At 51.8% G+C, this 27,489-nt stretch overlaps 1 protein-coding gene and 1 long non-coding RNA gene across 3 annotated transcripts in view; one reads left to right on the forward strand and one right to left on the reverse strand.

The window, feature by feature from the left end:
• The window catches only part of HIF3A (hypoxia inducible factor 3 subunit alpha), a 194,382-nt gene that overhangs the window by 106,392 nt on the left and 60,501 nt on the right, over window positions 1-27,489 (reverse strand). The window lies entirely within an intron of this gene.
• The window catches only part of LOC138566876 (uncharacterized), an 86,523-nt gene that overhangs the window by 16,041 nt on the left and 42,993 nt on the right, over window positions 1-27,489 (forward strand). Inside the window, exon 2 of the long non-coding RNA XR_011302047.1 lies at window positions 11,717-11,868. This is a non-coding gene — a long non-coding RNA (uncharacterized lncRNA). The remainder of the gene's footprint in view (window positions 1-11,716; window positions 11,869-27,489) is intronic.

A 27,489-nucleotide genomic window follows, 5' to 3' on the forward strand; every position in this document is an offset into this window, starting at 1 on the left:
CACTTGGGCACACCCTTCACCACAGGCCTAGTGGATCACTGGATGTGCAAAGCAGACAGCGGGAAACCCTAATGAGATTTTCATTCATGCTGCGCTTCCACGGAGTACTGCAGGGTGCTCTTACCCATTCCCTGCTAGCTGGACTTAGCCCCCGTAACCTTCTTGTTGCTACAGTACTTGGTATGACCTGCACAGACAGCCCCACCTCTGAACTCAACCATTCAGGCATTTTTCACTAATGTACTGCCAACCTGTCAGTGATGGCGGCTTCATGGTTTTTCCTGCATCCCTTTTATTTCTCTAGCTAACACGATTGAGATTGCAGGTGAAAAAAAAACAGTGGCACATTTATTGTATTGTATTCATCATTTATATAGCACACTTTCCCCATTTGTAGGGCCTCAATGCGCTTTGTGGTTGGAAAGCCCTCAGGGACCGTAGTCCATGTGTGGAAGATTCTAAGAGTTAATTTATAAGATGTGTGTGCATTTTGCCAGGTTAGGACTTCGGTGGGCTATCTAAGCTCCAGTAAGCAGCGCAGAGGTCATGTACATGGGCGGTTGCTGTTGGTGGTTTAGGATAGAGTGTTGGAGATTCGATGTGTGCACAGCTACACTGATGTTTTTCATAGGTTGTCGCTGTAAACTAATGGCAGAGGTGTTGAGGTACGTCAGAGGTTTCAGTGCGGACCGCTATGCGAGCTGCTAGACCAAAATTTCATAGCCATAGCTGCATTCTAAAGTGTATGGATGGGTGGCCGTGCCTGCGGCCTGTGTCCACAGATAAGGTGCAAGATATGCATACCTTAAACACGGACCTTCAATGCCATTTTCCTAGGTCTAACGCGACTTGCTGGTCTCGCCTGTTATGGTCTCCCTAGATTCAAAGCCTGAGCAGTGGGAGAGGGGCCTGGACGGATGGGGGAGTGATGTACGAGTCTGTGGGTGAGGGGAAATGTAATTACGGAGTGTCACTGCGAACACTGCCGGCATCCGTGGAGGTTTCGTTGTATAGGTGTGTTGTCGGGTTTGGGCCAGTGTTAGCTGCATTGTGCAACACAGATATCTGATCCTGGCACTCCCTCTTTGTCCAGTGGCCTTGGGGTAGCAAGGACAGGTCTATGGGTAGCCAAGGGGGGGGGGGCAGGGGTAGCAATTGCTACCCCTGGCAACCCCCAAATGACATTCCTGATCTGCTGCTGACCACAGATAACCTAGCATGGGAATTTGATGCCATTGACTGGGTCCATGATGTCAGGACATTGCCACCTGAAGACCTACCTAAGCCTAGGATGCTGTAGTTGGGCAAGGGGCTTGGCCCAATTATAAGATGGAAGTACAAGGGCACAGGGGGCCACTGCGAATAGTAGTAGTGCACCATGATGAGAGCGCATCACTCTGATGCATCGTTCGCGGTTCAGCCTTTGTGGAAAGCATACTTTCCCCTCACTTTAAAATGTACCCACCTTCTCCTGTTTGCTCCGTTTGCTGCGTCCTCCCTGTTCCTGCCTGCATGGCCATTCTTCTCCCTAGACCTTTCCTTTCTTCCCATGGGCGTCTTAAGAAACTATCCACCACCATTAATTCAGTCTGAGGGGATAGACTCAGCGCCCCACCCCTAGCTGTCCACCACAATTGTCCCTCCCTCTGGGAGGGGGAATCTCCCAAACCCACCTCCACCAGCAGCATCCACACAACCTGCCTGCCTGGCATTCCCACACAAAATAGCAGAAGTGACCCAAGTACACATTTTTGGATCCAAACACTTCACTAGCTTCATCATTGCAAAGAATTACTCAGCTTCGGCATGAGTGCACACTCCCTCCATACTCTTCTCTTAAGCTATGTGTCCACATGTGCTTATTCCCCTGTGGCCGCCTCTGTGTTCTAGGCTTGCTGTTCTACCTTGTCTCTGTATACCACTGACCACATGAGCCCATTTCCTAGCTTTCCTAATAGCAGTCAGGAGGACAAGTCTGCTTGACACATTGTGGCATTACATGGTCAAACAAGGATGCAATTAGGCCTGTAGCAGGACATGAGGACTTCCATTTATAAAAGCAAAACATTGGTGTACAAGGTTGCGGCTGAATCCATGGTACTTGGTCCCTGAAATTTGCTTGCTACCACCTACAGCTGTCCATGTGCACTTCATCTCATCAATGCACCTTCCCGATCACCATTGTACAGGCAGTTTATTAAATGGGCTGGTCCTTCCCGGCGCTCAGTACCTGAACCTCTTATTTTTGAGCATTTGAGTACCTGCACTTCTCAACGCCTGAAAGAGAGTACCGTACTCAACTATGTGACAAGGTGAAAGGGAAAGCCTTTAATTTCACTTCATCGCAACTTAAAGGACTACGCTTCTGCACCCTTTGCTGGGGAAAGCAGCACCCTCTCCTTTTCCTCTGAAAAGCTAGTCCCATCCCCCAGTAGAGGGGCCACAGGGTGGGTGAGAGGGAGAGCTTGTTAGGAAAGAGTTCCATTTCATGTGTAATTTTCACTCCAGTTGTGTAGGAACCCAGCCTTCTGCTGCACTCCTCTGGGCTTTTCGCTCACTTTTATGGGGAAACTGACATGCCCTTAAGACAGTCAGTACTGGGAGACTTTGTTTCCCTTAGTCCTTTCCAATGTTGCAACTTTTTCTGCAACATGTAACAAGTGAACAATGTACCTTCCATAACAGTGCACTTGGGTCTATTAGTCATTTCCAAAGTCCCTAGATACTCTCGAAGGATTTTTTTAGAAGTGCAGATGTGCCTTGGACAGGGATGGTGGCAGCTTATCATTTTCTATATTTTTAACCATTTCCTGTCAGGTAAACTGCGATTACCATGTTTGGCACGAATAGGTGGTCTGTCTCCAAAATGGCCATGCCACAGGGTTCTTTGTCCTGTCCTTTGGGCATCTTGCCCCTTCACCTTCACCAGGTCGAGCCGACCCGGGTCAGTCCTTATTTGGGCATGCATTTTCCCGCGAAGTGCCAACCTTTAGCGGGCTTCTGCATGCCTTGTGTGTGTGTGTGTGTGCCTCCAGGATATGGGCTGGTTCCAATACACATCCTGGGTGCCAGAGAGTCTGGAGTGCTGTTAATGCCTTGGACTGCTGTGGTCCGTGACTGGTCCACGTATGGTATGCCTGTATGTGAGCAGATCTCCGATTGGGTCCTCTTCGTTTTGGCACGAAGGAGATTTTGGATAAGAGAAGGCCCCAAACACCCATACTATGTCGATCTCTGGAGTTCTCACTTTACGAAGGATAGGATCCAAGTATCCTGAAACTAAGAAGCCGAGGAACCGCTGGTGACCCGCTGGAAGGTTTGGCACCCTGAGCCCGCTGTCGTCCCGTAGGACCTCTCTGCATCTGGCCGTTCTAGAAGGTCTGCGAAGATGCTTCGACCCATTGGAATAGTGGGACCAACTATTCTCGCCACCTTCATCAAATCCTGCCAGTTAGCTCTCTCGGAAGTGTCCCAGGGCCAACCAGTAGGCTGACCAGCTTATGCAGACTCTTTGCCCTGATACCGCCGCCGTTTCGAGGAGGCCCTCAAAACTTGGTACGTCGCTAGCTTTGTGTTCACGCCACTCTCACACCGAATTTCATACAATTGGCGTTCTCAGGTCTGGAGTAAATTGAGGGCACCCAAACCGGAGTATACACGGTTACTGTGTCGCCCAGTCGTGGTGACGAACTTTGCAGGTGCGCAGTATATGTGCCCCTCTTGACCCTGAAGCCTGCTGCAGTGAAACTGGCCTGTTCCATCCATCAGGAGAGGAGAAATCACCACGGTCCCGTTTGAGAATCATCTCTGTATCTTCGTCGCTAAAAGCCACAGAGAAGCCAAATTGCCGCACTTGAACCTGCAACCAAAGTGGACACGACTGCCGAAGTTTGGTCCGGAGTACACCGGGGGTCGGTGAGTAATAGCAACCCTAACCGGTGGCCCCTAGCGTCTCCATCCATTTTTATGCAGAAGTGGCCTGAGGGCCCCTCTCCTTTCCACTGCAAGTGCAAACTAGCGAACTATTCCCAACTCTCGGAATCGACTCTGCCCTCAAGTGGAGGCCCTCCTCAAATAGTGGGAACCTATTCTTTATCACCTCACCCACCTCCCTGAGCTGCTACAGACCCCTGAAGAGACCCTGTTTTGTCCATTTGAACTACCGCCTGCGCCAGCAGTGCAAGTACATTTGAGCAATAGGCTCCCCTCTTCTTAGGGATTGGACTGCCTCTTAGTTAGGAGTGTGTTGGATGCAGAAGGGACTAAAGACTATTTGCATTGCCCGTTTCCTTTCCCTTTTAGGTTGTGGACTCATTTTGTGAATTAACCCTTTAGAACCTATTGGTCTTGTATATATGCATTTAGATATGATTGTGTTGGCTTACTAGTGTTACTGTAATTTGATTTGTGTGTTGAAACTCAAAGGCCTTGAAATAAATGTATTTGTATTTTTAATATATATACACCTGACTGGGAGTGATTTGTAAGTGTCCTTTGCTCTGTGTGCTCATTGAGGTTTTTCAGTCACCCTCACCCCTCCCGAGACCTAGTCTTGGCTGCCACCAAGCTACCTTGATTGGTCTGGCTTGTCCAGACGGTTACCCTGTTCCAAGAAACTTTGCTGGCCTCCTGAACCTCTTCCTACCAGGTCAGAGTTCAGAAATCTATCTTAACACAGCTGCACTAGCAGCCACCGGAAACTGGCTGAGTGTGTGGTAATGCCCCAGTCAGGACAATAGGAGAGGTCACAGGAGCTCCGGCAACAGCGTCAAATGTCGTAGTTAAAAAGGACGAGAGAAGAAGGAGCAGCAGCTCTTCCACCTCGCCATTGTGACCCTGCTGGACGCCTCGTGGACCGTCTCCTGGACCTTCTGCCGTGCCTGCCAGAATTGCCGGGAAAACCTCTGCCGCGCTCCTGTAGTCGTTTTTTCTTCACCTTGAGTCCCCTGCTGGCATCAAGACTACCCCGGGGGAGCTGCCAGGCGAGGGCTTGCCTCCTCTGCACCCGGGACTCCGGCAGTCCGTGTGCTAGATGTCCAGCCTTTGTTAGTGGGATTCCGTTCCAGGTTCTGGGCTCGTTGGACTCCAGGTGCAAGGAGGTGGTGGGTGTTGGGCAGGGTTCTCTCTGAGTTGCGCTATCGCGGGGGTCTGGTGGTGTGCTTGGGGGCAGCAGAGAGTGGAGGCAACATGTGCCAGGGTTTTTTCTCTCTGTAGCATTGCTGGCGGTGGGGTGGGGGAACTGGGAGAGAGTCAGTGTGCAGGGCATTGCGATTGCGAGTGGGGGACTGCTGGTGGGGTGGGGGCTGGCAGAAGTGCAAACATACAGAGAGCGGGCCACTTGAGTGAAAGTTGTGTTTTACTTAAAATAGCATAAGCAGGCTGTCCGGGTGAAACGAGTATATAGAAAGCAGGGCGTCTTTACTTTACTTTTCCTTTATTTATATAGCGCAACCTTGGACCCTTAGGCGTTAGGGCGCAGACAAAGACCCAAAAAAACAAAAAACAAAAAACAGAAAAACGGGCAGCATCAGGCAAGCAGACTTGGCCAGAAATTGAAGGTCAGAGAGGCAAGTCAAGCCCCGCAACTCCGGTCGGAGCAGATTCCAGGCCTTTAGGGCTGCAGAGAAAAAAAGCTCAATTTTCAACCTTAGTTGTTCTGCATCTGGGAGAGACCAAAACATTCTGATTATTTGACCTCAGGTTTCTGCTATTGACCCTACTAGTGATAAGGTCTTGCAAATACCCGGGCATGAGAACAAATCTACATTTGAATGTAATGACCAGGAGTCAGAAGCGAATCCGCGCTTCCACAGGGAGCCAATGCAGGGAGCGTATGGCAGCTGAAACGAGGTCACGGCGGGAGAGACCAACAACCACTCGGACCGCTCCATTCTGAACCACTTGGAGTCTATTGGTATCTGCTTTGCAGAGAGCCATCAAATTACTGCTACAGTAGTCTATCTTAGCACAAATAATGGCTCTTGCTATGGTTTCAGCATTTTCCCTGGAAATAAAGGGTATAATGTGTGCCAGAAGCTTCACATAATAAACTGATGCAGAGACAAGACAGCCTACGTGGGTCTTTATGTACCCCTAACATTTTTATTTTCACCAATCGGGCTAAGTTAACATTCCCCAGCGAAAAACAATCATAAGCGGGGTCCAACATCGCTGCGGAACACACATCATCAACTCAGTCTTTTTTCTGTTTAAGGCAAGGATGTTACGGACCACCCGCTTCTCAATCAGGGAGTAACCTCTATTAAGTTCATCTTCATCTTTTGTGTATGTACCAGTAATGGGGGTGACACATTGAGAGTCATCCGCATAGTTGGAAAACAAGACCCCCCTCCTGCTCCAAGAAGGCAAATAAGGGGGCCATGATGATGTTATATAAACAAGTTCCCCATTCTGAATCAATATCAATCAGGCTACAGAAGGGGGTTTGGAACCGAAACCTGGGTGAAAGGTGTTATGTACAAACAACTGTGCTGATTAGAAAGTACGGGCCGCCTTGGTGAAAGGCTGAGTATTATACGCATGTGCAGGAACCCGTGGGGGAAATAAGCACTGTATTGGTGTTTAAACAAAAAGGGGGCGCTGATCAACAAAAAAGCTATGGCGACCGTGGGCCGCTAGGGTGATAATTGTCATAAAAAACCTCCCGAGAGGGTGTGCTGAAAGGAGCACAGATAGTGGGCCGCCTGGGTGAGAAGGGAACTTTACATAATGGAATCCGAGGCAGCACACTGGCATAAATTGAGAGGGGATATGAGCCACTGCAAATACTACAGAATGGACCCAAGCAAAGTGGCAGTGCTGTATGCCCTGCTGCAAAATAAAGTGATTGATTCAGTAATGGTGCAGTTAAATGGGGCAGACTCATGAAGCACAGGGGAGCAGCAACAGAGCACATAAGGGGGTGAAAAATTGGAAAGTAGACCCAGGAGGAAGAATGTAGCCCCAGGGGCTGCTTTCCTGTCGGCAAAGAGAAGGCAAGGGGCAAAGTCAGCCAAGAAAGGAAGGGTAATGCTTAGCACAGGCCAGTTACCAACAGTGGGGCATAGAGGAATAGGTTGCTCTACTGTAGGAGGTAATGTGGCGAGTAAGATGGGGGCAGAGGCATCACAAGAGGTACCAAACACCCAGCATGGAGGGTCGAGGGGGCTCAGGGAAGGAGACGGGAGCCCCAGACAGGATGGGGGGCTGCAGGATCCAGCACAGCACAGACGGACTGCAGGCACTGGCACTGCTAGCATTACCTGGGGGCCTCACCAGCAACCCGGGAAACTTACCTATAGCGGTCTAGGGCTATGCAGAGGAGCCAGCCAGGGCAGAATTGAGCACATGGGGCCGGGCCAGCACACAGTGCAAACAGGGAATGGCGTAATGACTCTGGATATGCTGAGAGGGCAAGGAGCCTTGAGCGCAGGAAATACTGGGTCCATGGCAGCACAATGGGCGTCAGAGCATGGGAGCATTGGTCTGGGTGGAGGACCGTGGACCAGCCAGCAGGAGGTAGGGGGGTCCGCAGGGGTAACCATGGTCCCCGGACGCTGTATGTCTTTTGTAGGGACGCCAGACACAGGGCTACGAAATACGCCAGGGACCTTGAACCACGTGATATCTAACAATGGAGGGGGCTACGCAGGTCACAAGGCCACCAGTGACCGTTACAAGCCAGACAGGTATACAAGGTTTGATGGGTATGCCGTCAGCAAGCCATTCGGTGGGAGATGTGAGGGCACCAGCGGCCCACATCAGTAACCCTTCAGGTATGCTCACTTGGTACATATCTTTGGAAAGAAGGGAGAACGTTTGGAAATATACATTAGTGGATATATATTTCCTACTGAATTATACTGTATCAGAGGAAGTGAGGAAACCCAGAGGGGAAGGAAAGGAGAAAAAAAGGTGCAAGTGGAAAGAGCAATTGTAAATTGCACCAAAAGGTATTGCCAGATCTGCATTAGATAATGTCCATGTATCGAGGATGCGCCTTTGGCGCCTGGATACAGTATGACGAGAGGTTCAGATCCTCCAAAGCAGGAAGCGTTCAGCTGGACTGGGGGACCAGGGCTATGGACCAATGGGCCAGTTGCACAATGGTCTGCCAACAGGGGGGTAAATCACAGGGGGCCTGGTCACAAGGCCTTGTCTCGGGAGGATAGCTCAGCAGCAACGTGCTCGCCTTGCAAGCAAGACGACACGGAGAAACCCAGGTTCGATCCCCGGGTCTGCGCTTAGAAACCTGTGGGTATTAAGCACGTTATAAATAACCAATCATAAGGGGCTTGGGCACCAAGGCATCAACACCCCTTTCAGGCGCCTTCACCGCAAGGCGGAGATAGGAAAGCGATATGCTGGGTGTAGAACACTAAAACATGCACCAGGGCAATATGCAGGTTTAGGCAGGCATGCCCGTGCTGCGGGTTGCCAGGTCACCCAGGAAAGAGATGCAATAAGAGAGCAAAGGACAGAGAGTACAAAAAGAGTGAGTAAGGCCAGCTCACGCGCCCTTGTTGCCCACACCAATCAGAGTGGACATACTCCGCATATGGGCAAACAGTTACCCCAGAAAGGAAGCAGGCCAATTACTAGTGGAAGTTATTTCTGTGGGGTTGGTACCACCAGAGGTGCCAAAGAACCAGTCATCAGTAGCAAGCAACAATGCAGTACTGATGCAAAAAATAGCCAAAGATAAGACATTGGGGAGAATAGGAGGACCCGTTCCCTTTGTTTGTTCGCTCCCCAATAGGCATTGTGCCCTAAAAAGAGAAGGGGAAGTTCAGGATGATTCACAGTCTGTCTTTTCCAAAGGGGGGCCCCTGTAAATGATGCAATCAATGAGGAAAATGCTATGTAGAGTACGTATCCTTTGACAACTCTCAGTGCCAGCTGAGCGAACTGGGTAAAGGGGCACTGTTAGCAAAAGCAGATACTGAGTCAGCATTTAGACTGTGCCGGTCCACCCTGCGGACTACATATTATTGAGTTTTTAGGCGGAAGGAAAATCCTACTTCAACAAGTGAATGCCAACGGGGTGCTCTATTTCATGCAACTACTTCGAGGCATCTAGTTCATTCTTGGAATGGGGCACAAAAAAGGAACGGAAGGGTGCGAGAGAGGTGCACTACCTAGATGACTTCCTGTTCTTAGGTCCTCCACAATCAGAGCAGTGTGCAGAAACTTTGGGGGCTTTTCAAAAACATAACAAAGGAGTTGGGGGTGCCATTGGTGTGTGACAAAACAGAAGGTCCAGTGACCATGATCACATTTTGGATATTGAAACTGACGCAAGACAGGGAATATGCCACCTCCCAGCCAGGAAGATGGTGGAATTCCGGGAGTCGGTATACATTTGCCTACAATCCAAAAAGAGGATCTTGGCTCAGCTGCAGCACCTGGTGGGACAACTCAATTTCGCGCTAAGGATTATCCCGATAGGGCACCCATTTTCACGCGCCGTAGCTGGGGCAATATCCGGTCTCACAGAAAAGCATCACCACACTAGACTGTCCACTTCAATGAAAGGGGATCATAGTGTTTGGGACGGCTTCTGGTCGGATTTCAATGGGCTCCAAGTATGGCCAAAAAAGGCAGGACTCAACCAAAAACTGGGCTATACACGGATGCTGCAGGGAGTGTGGGGTCATTCGGGGGAACACGTGGTGTGGGGGTAGATGGCCGAAAGAATAAGCCAACAGCGCTCTGATTAGGAACATTACATTTTTGGAACTATTCTCCATCATGGTAGCCCTGACAGTTTGGGGTGAGGGCACGCGGGGAAAACATGTGGTATTCTGATCTGACATCATGTTGGTGGTGATGGTAATTAACAACCAAAGGGCACATGGTACTCAGACTTTTGAAACATATGGTGTTGACCTGTTTAACAAAGGGAGTGCATTTTTTATCTAAGCACGTCCCGGGGTTCTCAATAACGCTGCAGACGTATTATCTCGTTTTAAGATGAAGGCATTTCACAGATGTTTGCCACAGGCAGAAATAGCGATGACACCCTGTAAAGACTGGAGGGGGTTATCTGTACCCCTGCCCTCTATATGGCAGAGTAGAAGCACAGAGCACCCCAGCCAAGATTCTCTAAATGGTAACGTTGGCCGAGCAATCAAGACTTAAGCTCTCAGGAGGTGATGCAGGCTGGTTCTTATGCACAGTGTACTCCCCAAGCCCCCTCAAAGGAATGTCCACAAACTATGTTAGTGATAACACAGTTTTAATATTGATAAGGTTCAGAATATATACATGCACAATAACATACGTTGTGCTCGGGCAATACGAATAGGGTAAATATATACAGTATCTATGTGGTACCACAGTTAACTCTTGACTCCTTTAAAATGCACCAACTGCTGACAGTTGAAATGACATACACGTCTAATAGCCATGTGAACCAACACTGGACATGGGAGGAAAACAAGTTGGGTTAGACAGTTGGCAGAATACTGGGTCCCTACCGCAAGACACTGTTCTGTGTGAGGATCCCCCCACCTGGGCAACCTGTAAATAAGATATACTGACAAAGCCAGTCCATATATTGTTTAAGAGAGTCTTGATTCCTTCTAAAAATGTTCTGCTACCCCAATGTACCTGGTTTAGAAGAGTGTTCTTCGATGGGTCATCGACATATCCTTCTTGAGTGAACTCCCTTTAAGGCAGAAGCCACGGATCGTCGAGATTCCTCGAGGAAACGGTGAACAGTGTCGTTGAGGCAGCAGCTTCGGTCCTTGCTGGTGCTCCTCGACAATCGGTGGACGTCCTGCTAAGATGAGGCATGCAGTGCACCTTGAGGAGAGTTTGTTGCCGCAAAGGGTCAATGAAGAATGTAGGCCAAGTAAGGGCGTTGGGTTGTCGGCGGTTGGCGAACGGGACTCGACCATGGCTGGCTTTGGGATCTTTGTCAGTGTCTTTGTGGACTTCGGGTGGCGGAAAACCCAACAGCGGATTCTCCTCAGTTTGTCGGCGACCTTGACTTTCTGCAGCGGGACAAAGCTGTTGAAGGGGATGAGCAAGGGAGTCTTTGATTTCAAAGTGTTTTAGGCAACGGAGCGTTGCGGCTCGGGTCGACGAGGTTACAGCGGTCTTTGCAAACCTTGTCGACGGTGGCACATAATTTAATCTCACTGTGCATTGTCTGCAAAAAAAAGGTGTGCCTTAAAGTGATATGTGCCCAAGGTGCCGTGCCGAAAAGGCTGGCGGACAAAAAACTCTGCGCCGGAATGTCTGGATTCGTAGCTTGGTGAGTGCATGCACTACTTTTTTTCCAGTTAAAGCACCAGGTACAGGACTCAACTATATGGTATGCTGCCCATTTCATTGTTGATGTGTGCAGGGATTGGTAGAGTTTTCCCTACATTTAAGGGGACTCTGGTTTATCTGCAATTGGTACATCATCCTGCAACTAACCTCCATCTCCCTGCCCCCAACACTCTGCACCCTCTGGCTTTGCACCAGTCCTATTCCCTGGTTTCATTGCTTTTCCAACTAGTTTTCGCATAATTCAGCAAATTGGTTTTGTAGAGATTTAGCACGAAATTCACCTATTTGGCCTAAATTCAACCCTGCTGAAAAATGTGCATGTCGTTCTTAACGTGCTTTGCAGTTTTCTGACAATTTACAAGGCCACAATTGAAATTGTTGCAAAATACTGAACATTTTTTCGCTGAGAGAAAGGTGACATTTTGTTTTTTTCAAGTGAACAAAATGTGCAGTATGAAATACCAGTGGATGCGTCGAGAAGCATGAGGCCTTGGTGGCCGTCGGATGAGTCGCAGTGCACAACCGCTCCAGGAGAACCCAGAACACACAGCCAGGCAGTGAAACCAGTGGGAAACATGGTGGCGTCAGGTAAGGGAGGAAGTCGCTGTTCGGAAGGGGGATTAAAGGGGGGGGGGGTGTTATGAATGAAGGTGGTGAGGAGCAGGGCCAGGATCCGGAAGTGGATTGGGTGGCCCCCACAGGGGTTTAAAACACAGCGAACAAGGGCAAAAAACTCATTTGCGTGCTGCAGTCAAGGTAAGCTTGTAATTGTTACTGGTGACAAACAGGCATGGTGGGGGGCAGCAGAAGTCAACAAAAGATTTAACCAGGGGCTGAAGGGGAAGTTTGTGCTGCTGCGGCTATGCTGTTCCTGCAAAAGTATGAAAGTGAAATATAGAGCAAGATTCTACAATTTTCGTTTGTAGGTGGAAATCTCACCAACCCTACACCTATTTGTACGCCAAATCACTCCCTTTTTTTCCTCTGGGTGCCACGAAGTGGCTGGTTAGCAATGTGGCACAGTATAATCATATAATCGAATAGTCCTTGCTGAGCAACTAAAGATCTATTGGGTGCAACCGATCGATTGCACTCAGAGGAACCAGTGGGGGAAGGGAGTCCCCTGAGTTTGGAGAGGTGGCGGGGATGGCCAGCAGGCCTCAGACGGAAGTGTTGGAGAGTACCCCTAAGCGGCAATCGGAGGAGCATGGAGGACATATCTTGGAAGTACTGCCGAGATTAAACGAAATACTAACCAATCAGGGGCGCAACTGTGATGCTGGAAATGCATCGGAGGGACAGGGCCTCAGTATCCTTGTCCTTTACTGCCTTTTTATTGTGTGTTCTGTTGTGTTTTCCACACAGGAGTTCATGTGGGACTCCTGGCGGTGCAGCTCTCTCCTTTGGTTTTGGTGAACAGACCCATCGGATACCCTTATGGCACCCATGGGTGGGGGTACAACCCTGTGCCCCTAGTGTATGTTTTTGGACACCTGTGGGTGGCCAACAGAGCAGGGTATGGGCTGGTGTTTGACACAATGGCCCTCATTCTGAGCAATACGCAAAGGGATACCGGGCACCGTTAAGGACATTGGTGCCGGTAATCCCTTTGCGCCCTATTCCGAGGTTCCTTAGCGGGTCCCTTCCTTAACGCCTGGTTTTACCAGGCGTTATGGATGGGGCCCATTAAAGGACTTCAGAGCTAATAACGGTGCCGCAATTTGCAGTACCATTATTAGCGCCTTCCCATTGAGACCTATGGGGGCTGAAATGGGAATGGTTTTTTCAATGGGGACTTACCGGTTCAGCAAAGGTCGGAATAGACCGGTAAATCCCCATTAAACCAGGGCAGACTCGGTACCGGTATTGGAGGTAGTCATGGCGCAAATAGCACCATGATTACCTCCAAACTCGGAACGAGGGCCAATGACTGAGACAGCCCTGCCCGAAACCGGTATGAATGCGGTGTGGAGTGTTGAATGGCTGGGTACTTGTCCCAAAACACAACTTGTTGTGAGTGTCTGGGGAGAAGTGAATGGCCTGAATGCACTGTGTGCCTGATTGGCTGCCTGCCTACATGAATGCCCTTTGCCGTGATTGGATGCTTGAGTATGACCCAGCGGAATGAATGGGCGATCAACAGTATATCCAGGGACCTCTCACTGATAGGAATTGTGTTCAGAAGCTGAAGTCCACTACGACCAGTAAGGAACAAGTTACTTACCTGTAACTGTTGTTCTCCAGCATGGGTCTGGCATGGATTCACATGCTCATGAATATTCCCCGTCGTCAGGCTGGGAATCCTCGGTAAAGAAAAAAACCAGTATCAGTTTCGTTTCTGATCTGTCTTTCGTAGTAATAACCAATCACTGGTCTCTGCGTCATACTGACCACAGCCAATGACTGCCCTCTACCTAAGCACCGCCTCTGGCAGCCATCTTCAGATTTGGAAGCACGTGAAGTGGCAGTATGACCAAGTGAAGAGCCGCAGAGGGGTAGGCGGGAGGGTTTGCATGTGAATCCATGCCAGACCCATGCTGGAGAACAACAGTTACAGGTAAGTAACTTGTTCCTTCTCCAGCATGGGGTCTGGCATGGATTCACATGCTCATGAATAAAGAATACATAGCAGTACACACATGCACAACCACGGGAGGTGGCAAAGGCTCAACATTAAGCATCACATCAACTCAACATTAAGCATCTTACCTCCTCACCAGGCTCACCTCAGGCGAACAGGTTGCGCAGCACTGCTTGGCCGACCCTGGACTCCTCCCTGGAATCCCGGTCGACGCAGTAGAATTTCGTGAAGGTGTGCGTCGACCTCCACGTAGCAGCCCTGCATATGTCCAGCAGGGGCACACCAGATAGGAACGCCGTGGTAGCTGCGATCGCTCTGGTGGAATGGGCTCTCGGACGGCCAGGCAGCGGTCGGTTTGCCAACCGGTGACAGCACATGATACAGCCGGAGAGCCATCTGGAGATGGAAGCCTTCGAGAGAGCCTTCCCCTGATTGACAGGTCCAAAGTTCACAAAGAGTTGTGACGTCTTCCGAAAACCCTTCGTGCGGTCCACGTAGAACTTCAGCGCTCTAGCTACATCCAGCGAGTGCAAAGTCCTCTCAGCCGGCGACGAAGGCGACGGGAAGAACACAGGTAACACCAAGGGTTCGTTGAGATGGAAGTCCGACGGTACCTTGGGCATGAAGGAGGGGTGCGTCCTGAGCACTACCCTCGTGTCATGGAAAGTCAAGTACGGGGCCTTGCAGGAAAGGGCCTGGATCTCTCCCACTCGTCGTGCGGAGGTGATGGCCACCAGAAAAGCTGTTTTCCACGATAGAAACTTCAACGGGGCCGAGTGCAGAGGCTCGAACGGAGGTCCCATGAGCTTGGTCAGCACCACGTTGAGCTCCCACGCCGGGGCCGGAGCCTTCACCGGCGGGAACGATCTGAACAGTCCCTTCATGAACTCTTTCACCAGACGATGAGACCACAAGGACGTCCGGCCCGTGGTTCTGGTGTATCGGGAGATCGCAGCAAGATGAATCTTGATGGACGCATGTGCCAGACCAGCTTTGGCCAGCGTCAGCAGGTACGGCAGTACTTGGGGAGCCGTAATCCGTAGAGGGTTAATCTTCTGTACGTGGCACCAGACAGAGAACCTCTTCCATTTGTGTCCGTAGCATTTAAGAGTCGAGGACGCCCTGGCCTTTGCAAGAACCTCTCTGCAATCGGCCGGTATGTCGTATCCTCCAAACTCTAGCGCTGCAGGAGCCAGGCCTGCAAGTTCAGCGACTTCGGGTCGTGGTGGAGGATGGCGCCTCCTTCCATGGAGAGTAGATCCGCGTCCGCCGGCAGCTTGATCGGCGGGGACGCTGACAAGTCCAGAAGGTCCGGGAACCATATCTGCCTCGGCCACGCAGGTGCGACGAGGATCATCCTGCACCGTGACCTCTTGAGCTGGTTGACGAGCCGGATTAGCAGAGGCAAGGGAGGGAACGCGTAGAGGAACAGGCCCTCCCAGGGGAACGAGAAAGCATCGCCCATGCTCCTCGTCTGGGGAAACCTGCTGGCGAACCTCCGGCACTTGGTGTTCGTCGCCGTCGCGAACAGGTCGATCTGGGGTGTGCCCCACCGTCGGAAGAGGCGATCCGCCAGATCCTGCCGTAGTTCCCACTCGTGGCACGAGCGCAGCTCCCTGCTGAGTGAGTCGGCGATGGTGTTTTTTATCCCTGCCAGATGAAACGGCACCAGAAAAATCCCTTGGGCGACGGCCCAATGCCACAGGTCCTGTGCCTCCTTGGACAGCGCTGGGGACCTGGTTCCGCCCTGTTTCCTGATGTAAAACATGGTGGTGGTGTTGTCGGTGAAGATCCTCACCACCTTGCCCTTGAGGGACGGAAGGAAGGACCTGAGGGCCCAAAACACTGCACGGAGCTCCAGGACGTTGATATGTAGGGACTTCTCCGTCGGGAGCCAGAGTCCCCTTGCGTGCAGATTTTCGGTGTGCGCTCCCCACCCTTCCAGGGAGGCATCCGTGGTCACAGTCTCCTGGTGGGCTGGGGTCTGGAAGTCCATGCCCGCCGTCAGATGCGCGCGGGTGCCCCACCACCGTATCGCTCGTCGGAAACTCTCGTCGAGCTTGATCCTTTCCTCGAAGCTACCCGTCGTCTGGATCCAGCGCGCATCCAGGAATTCTTGCAACGGGCGCATCCGGAGCCTGCACATGGGAATGAGGTAGATGCAGGAAGACATCATCCCGAGGAGGGACTTGATGGACCTCACTTTGGCCGCGTCAGCCACCAACATCCGTTGCACCTTGCCCAAGATGGTCCTGGTCCTCTCCTCCGACGGGGAGGCCAGAAGGGACACTGTCGAGCCTCGCTCCCAGAAACAGTGCGACTTGCGCGGGCACCAGGTGGGATTTGGCGTAGTTCACGGAGAATCCCAGGTCCGTGAGGAGTTGGACGGTCCTTGCCGTGTGGACCACGGCGAGCTCCCTCGTCTTGGCGCGGATGAGCCAGTCGTCCAGGTAGGGGTAGACGTGGATCCCCTCGCGGCGCAGCTGCGCCGCCACCGGTGCAAGGCACTTGGTGAATACCCTGGGTGCCGACCGTAGTCCGAAGGGAAGGGCTTTAAACTGGTAATGACGCCCTTGGACCACGAATCTGAGGAATTTGCGGTGCCCCTTTAGGATGGGAATGTGGAAGTAGGCATCCTCCAAATCCAACGACGATAGGAAGTCTCCTTCCTCCAGCTGACCCAGGACGTGCTGGAGGGTGACCATCCGGAACTTCTGCGCCTTGATGAACTTGTTCAGACGTCGCAGGTCCAGGATGGGGCGCCATCCTCCCGTCTTCTTCTTCACGAGGAAGTATCTCGAGTAGACTCCGGAGCCCCGAAGCCTCTTTGGGACGAGTTCGATGGCGCCCTTTCTGAGCATCGCCTTTACCTCCAGGAGAAGTTGAGGGACGTGAAGTTCTTTCCTGGCCACGGGGGGGACGCGCGGGCACCTTCTTTGAAACTCGAGCGCGTGGCCCCGGGCCAGGGCGTCCAGCACCCAACGGTCGGTGGAGATGGACTCCCACACGCTGACGAAGCCCGCCAGCCGGCCTCCCACCGGGGTGCTTCGGTGGGGGCCCGACCCCACGGCCGGTTCAATCCTGCTTGGACGCGGCCTTGCCGCCTTGACCTCCTTGGCGACGACGGCGGGGTCCGCTAGACTTGCCTCGTCCTCTGTAGGCCTCTTGCGACGACGAGCGGGCCGCTTGACGGTAGGAAGCGAAACCGCCGCCGGAACCTTTGGAGGCGCCCTTGCCTCCGCCGCTCCGAAAGGGCGTCCGTCGTTGCAGGACTCCAAGGGCCCGGGCCGTCTCAGTATCCGCCTTGATGGCCTGGAGGGAATCGTCCACTGTCTTCCCAAACAGGTTGTTCCCGTCGAAGGGCATGTCCAGGACTCTGGTCTGGACGTCCTGCCGGAAGTCCGTAGCTTTGAGCCATCCACGACGTCGAAGGCAAACACCGTTGCCCAGCTGGCGGAACCCAGTGTCGGCGATGTCCGTCGCCACGGTGATGGCGTGGTCCGAGGCCACCTCACCTTCCTGCAGGATCTCAAGGGCCTCCGCCCTCTTGTCGTCCAGCAGAAAATCCAGCAGGGGAGCCATCTTGTACCAGAGCTCCCTGTCGTAGCGGGCCACGATAGCTAAGGCGTTGGCCGCTTTAATCGTCGTCGCTGCCGACGAGATGACTCTACGCCCCATAGTATCCAATTTCTTTCCCTCGCCGTCCGGCGGGGAAGTCGATGTGGAGGCCGCACCCCCCCCCGCTTTCTTCCTGGCTGCCGCGGAGACGACGGAGTCCGGGGTAGGCTGCGCCCGGAGGCATAGGGGGGCCGTGTCCGGGACCCGGTACTTTTTCTCGTACCGGTCTCTTCTAGCTGGCGTCGTGGAAGGGTTCTTGAGGAGGGAAAGGCCCTTATCCCAAATGTCGTCCAACAGAGGCACTGCGAGGACCGTCTTCCTCTTGGCCTCGCGCCGCTGATAAAGGAAGCCTTCCTTTTTCTTCTCCTCAGGGCAGAGTTGGAAAAGCTCGGAAGCCCTGGAGATCATGGAGTGGAAAGATCCGATCTCGTCGGGCGGAGAGGCCCTGGTGGGAGGCGACGACGGAAAATCCTCGTCGTATGCCTCGTCGTCCGTACCCGTCGCTGCCGTGTCAGTCCCCGTATCATCCCCTCGGGTGGACGGGGAGGAGGGCTGGAAGGGGCGCGACGGTTGAAAAGGAGGTGGTGGATGGATCCTTCTTTTCTTGGTAGGGGGAACACCAGAAGGTCCCGGTTCTGGATCCCCTGACGGGAGAGGTTCCTCCGTCGGTAACGGTAGCCTCGTCCTTATCTCGGAGCATAAGGACTGTATGGCCAACAAAATTGCCGCCGAGTTGTCTTGTGGCGCTGGCAGAGGGGAATCCGACGGGCGAGCAGGGGCCCCGTCGGTATCCTCGACGATGTCGTCGTCGTCACCTGCGTCGGGGTCCATTCCGACGGGCTGGCCTTCTTCCACGCCTAGGCCGTGGCTTAAGACCTCGATCAGCTCCTCTTCTGAGGTTGAGGCCGACTCTACGACGACGCCCTGCCCCCCCTTCTTCTTCCCCACGGAGGGTTTCACGGGGGTCCTATCGATGGGCACAAAGGAAGACTCCCTCCGAGGAGGCAGGGAGATTCTGGGCCCTGAGGTCGCCACCACTGGTGCAGCCACCACAGGCTGAGCCAGGGCCGCCGCGACCGTTTCGATAGAGGGCTTGGTCGGATGGATCAAGGCCTTCACCACCTTAGGTGCGCTCACCGCCTTATCCTTGAGGGAGGGGGCACTGCCATGCTCCTCCTCTGCCTTAGAGCTCGACCGGGGCCTCTCCAGGAGCTTCGCCGGGTGCTCGGCCTTCCTCTTACCCGACCCAGAGCGTTGGCTCGTGGTTGATGGTGCCGGGGAGGGTGCGCCCTGCCTGGCGCCCGTAGAGCCCGACCGTTCGGCGCTCCCGGTGCCAGCGGACTCGCGGTGCTTGGCCTTATGTTGGGCCCCCGTCGCCGGGGCGCCCTCAAAGGTCTTAGAAGACCGCTCGGATTTCTTCTTCTTCTCGCCAGACGGGCTCTTACCCTCCAGCCAGTTGGCGAGACGTTGATGGCGGTCCTTCATGGTCTGTTCCGACATGTTGCCGCAAAACGCACAGTCCTTCTCCACGTGCGTCTTGTCCTCATGAAGGCAGTAAAGGCAGAAAGAGTGTTCGTCCTCCTTGAAGACGTTCTGCAGCTGGCATCCAGGGCAGACCCTGAACAGCTTTCCGGGCGTCGAGCTTCCCTTCTCCTGGGCCATCTCCGAGACAGGGCCTGAGAAGCTTCTGGAGTCCTCCGAAGTGTAGCTCGACGAAATCTTCACCCTTGAGGGGCACAGATGAATCCGACACGGGTCCCCGTTGATCGGATGTAGGATCGGTGGAGCTTGAGGCTCTTTTGACCGAAAGAATCGAAGTTTTTTGTAAAAAGCGCGAAAAAATAGCACTAACGCTCGAGAGCAATAGCACGAGGATCCCAACACATGAACGTGCGGTAAAAATCTGAAGATGGCTGCCAGAGGCGGTGCTTAGGTAGAGGGCAGTCATTGGCTGTGGTCAGTATGACGCAGAGACCAGTGATTGATTATTACTACGAAAGACAGATCAGAAACGAAACTGATACTGGTTTTTTTCTTTACCGAGGATTCCCAGCCTGACGACGGGGAATATTCATGAGCATGTGAATCCATGCCAGACCCCATGCTGGAGAACTGGAGTGAAACTGAAGCTTGAACTTGAAGCCCTGCTGGACGAGAAGAAATGCAGTTGCTCTTCTTCACAATCTGAAAGCTGCTGTGTCTCCAAGGACTGACCCAGAGAGGGCCTGGTAAGGCGCCCTCTTCAGAGCTACGAGGGACCATCGTGCACCAGCAGATCTTTGCCAAAGCTCCCTGTTAGACAGATCTTCGACAGGCTGCCGACCCGACACAGGGACTGCTGCGGAATCTCAAGGAGAAACGCCCAGACTGTTGTACACCACTGTCGACGACCTCCGTCGCTGACCGGAGCCGCCGTGCTCCCATTTGCCTAAGAACTTTCGAATCCAAGGATGCTCTCGTCCGCATCGTCTCTGCTGTATCCTGCTGGAGAAGGCCTGACCGTCGATCCGCCGGTGGGTTTCCCACCACCCAAAGACCACAGAGACGCAGACAACTTGACGCGCTTGCTGAACCACAGTTCTTCAAACTCTTTGCAGCCAGAACTATCAACACCGGGGTGCCCCGCACGCCTCTTCCTTGCAGGACGTTTACGCTTCCCCATCAACGAGCACCACTAGGAACGAAGCTGCCACTTCACCGTCGTAGCTCACCCTGTTATCCGTCGGACGTTCGATGACCCGTGACTCCTGCCTTAAAGGGAGGACACTCAAGAAGGGCTGTCGATTCCCCGACGAGGAATGCTATAACACCAGGTACTTTGGGGTTGCAGAACTATTGGGAAGTCTCTTGTGAACAATATATGGACTGGGCTTGTATCTTTATTCTACAGGTTGCCCAGGTGGGGGGATCTCTACACAGCTGTGTTTAATGGTAGTGACCAGTATTTCTGCCAATTGGTCTTATCAACTGCTTTCCTCTTCCCTTGGTTTCATTTACAACTTTATTTGTGTGCCATTTAACCATACAGTTGATGCACTTTAAAGAGATCTAATAGTAATTGTAGTACCACATAGAGCTGTATATATTTGCCATTATAGATAACCGAGTGCAAACTGCGTCATCGTGATATTGTATATAACCTTGAATATTAATTATATAAAGACTGTGTTTTAACCAATACAGTGTGCGGACATTCCTTTGTGGGTGCTTGGGGACTACACTGTACTTAAGAACCAGCCTGCATCACCTCCTGAGAAGCTAGGCCTTGATTGCTTGTCCATTGCTACCTTATTGAGAATCTTGGCTGGGGTCCTCTGTGCCTCTCCTCTACCAAATAGAGAGCGGAAGTACAGACCCCCTCTCCGGTCCCTCACAGCAACAAAACCTACATTTCGGCTGGGGCTAACTGGTGATGGGAGGGGCCACTTTAGAAAATAGGTGTGGCAAACTTGGAGGCTCCACCCCTTGTTTTACCCCCAGGGTTGTCTGCCATGGGGCAGAAGTACCAAATGGTAGCAGCCCAGCATTAGACATAGGTGCACACACAATTACACATTCACTCACTCATTTAAACATCCCATTTAAATTTAGAAGCCCTATTAGCTCAATGGCGTTGCGTGCACGTTACCAATCCACCTTACTTCAGCACTGCAACACAATCCACAACCACTATACTCGACTATAGCCTATAGCCAAAACACATACACACACCAAGCAATAAACTCTTGCACTCAACAGACTTCAGAGATACTGGACCTATACTCAGACGGAACATACCAGTGCACACAATCCATAAAACCACAGCCTAACCACACACAAACCCACTGAAGCACACACTAATACAACTCCCTCAAGTTTATAACAAACATCCACGACACTGGACTTCCCCTTATGGACACAACACATACAACAAGCCGGGCCGCACAAACAACTCGTACACAAGACAACGCACACAGACGCCAGTTTCTCCTGGTTCTGAACCAATCCTATTCTATCCCCCTATCCTCACTAAAACACCAATCCCTCTTTTCTTGCAGAGCCACGTGAGTGCCTGGAGGCTGCCCCAGGGTAGTAGCAGTGCACATAAAAGCCCATTGAATACATTATGAGAGGAGCCGCCATTGTTGGAGAGTTGCAGAGCTTGTGTGCAGATCAGAGGCGTTGCTAGGGGGTGGCTGAGAGGGCTATAGCCCCAGGTCTTTTGGTGCTGAGGGGGCTATAGCCCCGGGTCTTTTGGTTGTAGCTCCGGATAGAAGTTCAGCAGCTACAACCAAAAGGCTATCGACAGTCCCTACATTAGCATAGCCCCAGATCGTTTCCAGACCTAGCAACACCCCTGGTGCAGATCCAGCTTCCTGCTCAAAGTCGTGATATAGAAAATAGTTATGATGCGGTTTGACCCAATGTTAGCTCTGAGTAAAAAGAACACTGTTCTGTTGAGTGGTTATGCACAGCTCACCAATTCCATTTTGATAACTGATCAGACTTCCAAGAGATGTAAATCCCTGCAGTCATCTATATCACAACTGTGCTACGGTTTCTTGATAACTGAAGGGTACATCCGTACGGGGGTGGGAGGTAATTTAGCCTCATTAAAACAAAACCTCGCGTTTACAAAAGAATGGAGGAATAATTTGCTCATTGATGGCAAGAGACTGCTCACGCAATGGCGGGTTTAAATGGCGACTGTGTATGAACATGTTCCTGCTTTTCTGCTCATTAGTGAAGAGCAAAGCAAGTGAAATGTTCTTAATAGTTGGGTGGCACTTAGCTAAGCGCAGGGGTGAAGCTAAGCTGACATTTCAGGGGAAGGCGGGCACAAACCCTTCTAATGTTGGAAGAGACGTTAACTCCAGAGACTGTGGGGGAGGGCAGACTTTCTTGTGCGGGGGCATTTAACTTCTTTACGCATTCTAGTGAGACTTTTCTGGTGAGGCTTCAATGTTACAAGCAGTTAACTCTCTCCTTCCCCTCTGAAACCACACACTTAAGGGTGGCTGTGAGAATGAGCTGACCCCTATAACCCCCTATCCTTTCAATCACTCTCCTGGCATGCAGGTATTAACCCCACATCACGATTTCAATTGCCTAAAAATGTATTTACATCAGGAATTGCAAGGCCTTTGTTAACAGTGATGTCCAGGCGCCATTCAACGCCTGTGTCCTGACCTGCCTGTACTGCCACGGCTCTGTAGGTCGGCCAGGTCGAGTCAACATAGTCCAAAATTAATTTCTTGGGGCGAGGGGGGCGTGGGTGGAGGGGCCTGGTGTACAGCCAGATCTTCTCAATGGTGCTGCGCCACTGGCTAAGCCTGTAAATCCACAGCCTGCTAAATATGCCTTCCATACTTTCATCTCATTCTAGTGACCCCCCCTCCCTCCCTTCCTTCCTTCCAATCCCCCCCCTCCCCCCCGCACGGCTGACTCCACGGTTTATTCCTGCAAGGGGGTGGAAGAACTAAGAGGGGTGGACAAGAAGACAGACGTGAGATAAAGACCCGGGAGGCGTAAATCTAGACAGGGAATGAGCAGCGGGGAAGGCAGTTCAGAGGTTAATGGGGAGATCATAGGGCGGGGAGTGCCGGGTGAGTGTACATAAGAAGCCAGGTGTTTTCCTCTGAACCGCAGTCCATGCTCATTGTTTCCACTCCCTCTGGAAGAGGCACAAACACCCATTCACTTTCACTTGAGAGGAAAGGCCCCCGAGCTCAGAACATCCTGTTCTAACCACTTGTTTATCTGTCTTTGAGAACAGAGCGACTCCCTACAGTGTGTGTGCGGGCGGAGACAAAAGAGCAGACTCGCCAAAGGCAGGGAGGGACACGTGTGCGGCCTTCCACGCGGCCAGCGCTACCGCAGGCCGGGCGTATCTACCGCCTGCCAAAGGGACCAAGCCACCTCAGCATGGACAAAGCAGATCTACCCACCCAGATAAAGAGTACCGCGCTGCCACCAGCATTATGCAACTAAAAAAAAAACAATTCCTGTAACAGCGCCTCGATGCCCGCGGGCTGTGAGCGCTTTAAAAATGCAAAATAAATAAATAAATAGACGCAGTGTGCCCGCAGAGGCGTTGCGGGTGGCTAGGCCCGATTCCCGATATTAGTATAGCCCCGGATCTTTTCCAGACCTATCAACACCCCTGGTCTGCTGTCTTTTACAATGTCTAAGCTACCGGGTAGGAGGCAAGGGGATACAACTGTCCAGGGACACTTAGCTAGGCAGACATAGACTGGCTGCCCCTTACCCAGGGTAGGCCCATTACCGAATACTCAGGATGGACATTGTGTAATGCCAGTCGTGCTTAGGGTGGCCAACTCTTTGATAGTCTTTAATGGGACCCTTGCCCACAAGGCGGTGATGACATCACAAAGTCATTCACGTTTGGCCCGCCCCTTTAATAAAACATTTTTTAATGGCTCGTAATTCCTGGCTTAATTGAAATGCAAATGGTGTGTCCTTGGGAGGTGATGGTCACGTTTTTTTTAACTGCAAACATGACCATCAGAACCCCAGGAACAAAGCATTAGAATTTCAATTAAGCCAGGTGTCAGAGCGTTACAGCTCGACCCATAGGCTCAAAAGGAGCGGGGGCTGCAGAGCTGCCTTAGAAAGAAAGCAGCGCCATGCTGTGTCCATGGCCACTTCAGTTTGCAGACTGGCTGTGCTGGAGGCAGGTTGTCCCGACGCAAGTCTGCGTCCCGCACAGCCACCCTGCAAACTGCAGGACAGAGTCCCTAATTGCGGGACAATCCCGCGAAATCCGGGACAGTTGGCCACCCTAGTCGTGCTAATAAGTTGGGCACTGTTGTGCGGGATGCTCATTTAAATAAAGGACTCAACACTGGAGGGAAACTGTATACGTGTTCTTTATTCAACATGCAACTACTTACTAACTCGTTCCCCTTTGACTCCTCCCCTTCCCTTATCCCGCTCCCGCTTCCTGCCTGGAAGCTGGCGGTGCCTTAAAGGTAAAGGGACCTCCAACATCACCCCCGGGCAAATGTTCTGACGGCGGGGTCAACATTCTTTCCACTCCTCACACACCTCTCACACTCTAACCAAACAACCACACCTCTTAAAGCCGCAGCAAACCGCATGCACTTCACCACATCGCAACAACAACCACACCACACAGACTCCCAAAGAACAGCACACAACAGGCTCAGAATCGAATAACACACCAATATGCTCGGCGAATGGTGTTAACCTAACCAAAGCTGCCAACAGCACTTCACAGCTCCCTTGCTCTTTTCCAAACTTTGTCCCACTAACACGTCTAACCCACTCCCCCTTTTGTTTCAGATATGCCAGGGCACCAGGGGACCACTCCGGTGGTGACAGTGCACAATACAAATATCCTTTAACATTCTCTGCATTACGCGTTGGGGCTGTGCAACCCTATCCAAGTGCCTTGAGGGCTCTTGAGGGTCAGGGACCTCTTGCATCAGGCGTCGATCCTCCATGGACAGGGTCCAAGTGTCATCCCATGACACTTGGGGTTCAGGATCGGTTTCTGGTGCAGGTAGCTCGGGATCCTCTCTTTGAATGAAGTGTTTAAACTGTGAACTGTTTCTGGTGATTGTACGTTCAGCATTTTGAGCTGTCACCATGGTCCCCTTGTTGGCAACCATGTTCAGTGGGTTCTGCGCGTATCTCGAATCTGTTTTCTTTGCCATTGTTTGCCGGACGAGAACTTAGTCTCCGATGTGGAGATCCTTCGGTACTGCCTTCCGTCTCAGGTCTGTGTCTGCCTTGGCTCGCTCTTTTTCAGTGTCCCTCTTTATGATCTCTGTGTCCTCTTCCTAATGTCCACTGGCATTTCTTACAACGCATGTGCAGATTTGATAGCACATCGTTAGCTCGGCGGGGGTCTTGTTGGTAGCTTCATGAGGCGTGTTACAATAGTTGTGTAGTAGCCTGAAGAGAGCCTGGTGTGGGTTTGTGCCTTCTATGCAAGCTCTTTGGACTCTTTTTGATGGACGCCATGAAGCATTCGGCCATTCCGTTTACTTGTGGCCATCTGGGGGGATCCTTTGGTGGGTGAAGCCCATATGCTTTGCGAACGCTGCAAACTCATGGCTGTTGAATTGGTGCCCATTGTCAGATTTGATGTATCGTGGGATGCCCCATTCGCTGAGTACCTTGTCAAATATTGGGGCAACTTAATTACCTAAAAAGACCCCTTTCCTCGTCCAAGTACCTATTTGTGAGCTCAACCAACTCTCATAATAAATGGGCCCACAGAACTCTTCAGACCACAGATGCTTTGTGCACAACACCAGTTCATTAACAATGTACGATATTGAGACATGGAAATACAGTGTACTACGTACTCAAAACACCAGTTCAAAGCGGTAGCGGTAGCAGTAGCATTTAATTGATGTGGTTTTATCTACCCAGGTAGTGGCCCTGCAAATGTCCTGGATATATACCCGTTCAACCGCCCCCCAGGAAGCTATTATTATTATTATTCAATTTGTAGTAAGCACCACATGCCCAAGGGCCTCAGAGCGCACAGAGAACACAAAAACAAAAGACAAGACAGAACATATAGTCAGAATCAGGGTGAGGGAGCAGACCAAAAGCCGACTATTCAGGCTTTGGCAGAAATTTGGACCTAGACGGCCCAAACGGGATAAAGGTGGCTTCCTTAAGGCAGTACAGTGGCATTCCAATCTGGGTAGAGGCCCTGACAAGTAAAACAAAAAGAAAAAAAATAGGCCATCTAATCTCTCGAAAAGGACCTTCATCTTTTCCAGGCAACCCAGAACTGCCCTCCTTAAATCTAGTAAACTCCATTCCAATTCTTCTAGGTGAACAGAGGTTTAGAAAGTATGAAGGGAGCACAATCTCCTGAAACAAGTGAAAATTGGGTACAACCTTCGGCAGACCGAGCTGGATCACCCCATAGAAGCATGCCATCTGCCAGAGCCACTAGGTAACGAGCTTGCAAGAGAGCACAGATTACTCCCCATAGACAATCAATGGATGAGTGGCAGGAGAGGTGGGTCAGTGGGGTGAAGGGCAGGTGGATGTTTGGTGTTCGTGGGAAAGTAACGGTGAAGGTGGATGCAGGGAGTCTGGAATGGAGGAGGGGGGAGGAGGTGATGCTGAATCGGTTGAGGATAGGGCATGTGGGGCTGAATGACTGTCTGTTTAGAGTGGGGAAGCGTGAGTCGAGGGACTGTGCGGTGTGTGGGGTGCCTGAGGCTGTGGGACATTTTCTGCTTAGGTGCGAGAGACATGCTGAGGAGAGAGAATTGATGAGGGTTTGGTTGTCTGCGCTGGGTGTGGCTGAGCTGAGTGGGAAGGCATTGCTGGGAGGTGACGGGGTGAGAGGCAGGAGGAGGAGCAATGTGATGTTGGATTTTGTGAGGCAGACGGGGCGGTGGGAGGAGTTGTGAGTTTATGTGAGCTAAGTATTGGTTGGTGGATTTGGTGCACATCATCCTTTAGGATGGGGAAGCGCCTGCGTGGGTCCGCCCACGCATCTGATAATTAAGAAGAAGAAGAAGGTGCACATTCCTTCTCACTGCAAGCCGCCAAATGATGTACTTCAATACCATTATCGCTTTGAAAAGAGACGAGCCTTATGCCCTTCCAAATAAAACTTACAACCTCCTTAGTTAGCCTTCCATAATGGATTATTCTCTATGGTTTAAATCGCTTCACTGCCCATTTTATCGACAGCGCCAGATACTTCGGGTGACTGTTGCGCTTAATGAACCCCCCCATACTATACAATGCCTTGCAGTGCTAGTGATGGCCCCCTACGAATACCTGCAGGGCCTTTCGAAAGGCAAAGGACTCGCCAATGCGGAGATGCCAGGTTGGGCAGGCCAGGGGGTGGCTGGAAGGCATGGGAGGTGCTGAAGGCAGCAGGAAGCTCGAGGCACCAGGTAGACCCAGTTCCACAGTAGGAGGGGCAGGCAGGTTTCACGGGCTGGGGCCCAGTGGGGGCATAGTGGCGCAAAATGCCCCATAAAAGGGGGCAAGAGTGCAAAGGA

The sequence above is a fragment of the Ambystoma mexicanum genome, chromosome 2p (genome assembly GCF_040938575.1).
Source record: "Ambystoma mexicanum isolate Mex_15411 chromosome 2p, UKY_AmexF1_1, whole genome shotgun sequence".
Taxonomy (NCBI): domain Eukaryota; kingdom Metazoa; phylum Chordata; class Amphibia; order Caudata; family Ambystomatidae; genus Ambystoma; species Ambystoma mexicanum.